Here is a 953-nt window from a genome sequence, read left to right on the forward strand (position 1 = left end):
TCTGTCCCCCTCAGAAAGGAATCGCCTATGACAATTACTCTCCTTTTTCTTTTTTCAGAGGATGTGAGAATGCGCGGGGCTGACTGACTCAGCCTAGGCACCTCCCTAGATAGAGCTTCATCTACACCCTGATCTTCATTGACCTGGTCCTCAAGTTCCAGAGCCCCATACCTGTTGCGTAGGGGCAACTGGGAAGGTGAGGGAGGCTGGGAGGGGATTTTCCTGCCTCCCCGAGCAGGGACTTGTATCCATTCCCCTCCATCTCTCAGGTCCCCTCCTGCCTGGTGGCAAGAGGGCAGGGGAACCTCCACTTCTTGTGGAGCCTCCGTCTGCTGCCTCTGCCTCAGGGGTGGTAGGGTGTGGGTCCACCAATTTTGCTGCATTTTTAACTGTTATTCATCCTTCACTGCCTGATCTCTTGTCCTGTTTATGGCCTATGCCACAGAATTTGTCCTTCGTATTTTACTGGGTTGTCCTGGTCCCATATCCAGTGTTACTGTGTGAATAAAGTAATCATAAACCACTTACAGTTGCCTGAGAAATTCTTCTAAACCTTCAGCAGGCAGAATCAGTATAATGGTCTCACTAACAGTCTGTCCCTTGCAAGGGATCCTGGCACAAAGACCTTTATCAGGAAGCGTTCCTGCATCCCCAGCTGCTCGAACAGTTGAGAGCCTCCCCAGACACCTTCTCGTTTTTGTGGCCAGCTCAGTTCAAATGCAAAGATGAACCTGGCCATGTGTTCTGTGGCAGTTTTTCTACTCCATGGACAACAAATGCTTTTACACCTTTCCTTTTTTTGGACTCTTGCCCTTTACAAAATTTAAACTTTATTTTGTATGTGCATCTGAATATTTTCTGCCTTGTCTTTATCTTCCTCACTGTGGTGGGTTGACCCTGGCTGAATGCCAGGTGCCCACCAAAGCTGTTCTATCACTCCCCTCTCCTCAGCT

The sequence above is a fragment of the Haliaeetus leucocephalus genome, unplaced genomic scaffold (assembly GCF_000737465.1).
Source record: "Haliaeetus leucocephalus isolate CR32 unplaced genomic scaffold, Haliaeetus_leucocephalus-4.0 Scaffold506, whole genome shotgun sequence".
NCBI classification, from domain to species: Eukaryota; Metazoa; Chordata; class Aves; order Accipitriformes; family Accipitridae; genus Haliaeetus; species Haliaeetus leucocephalus.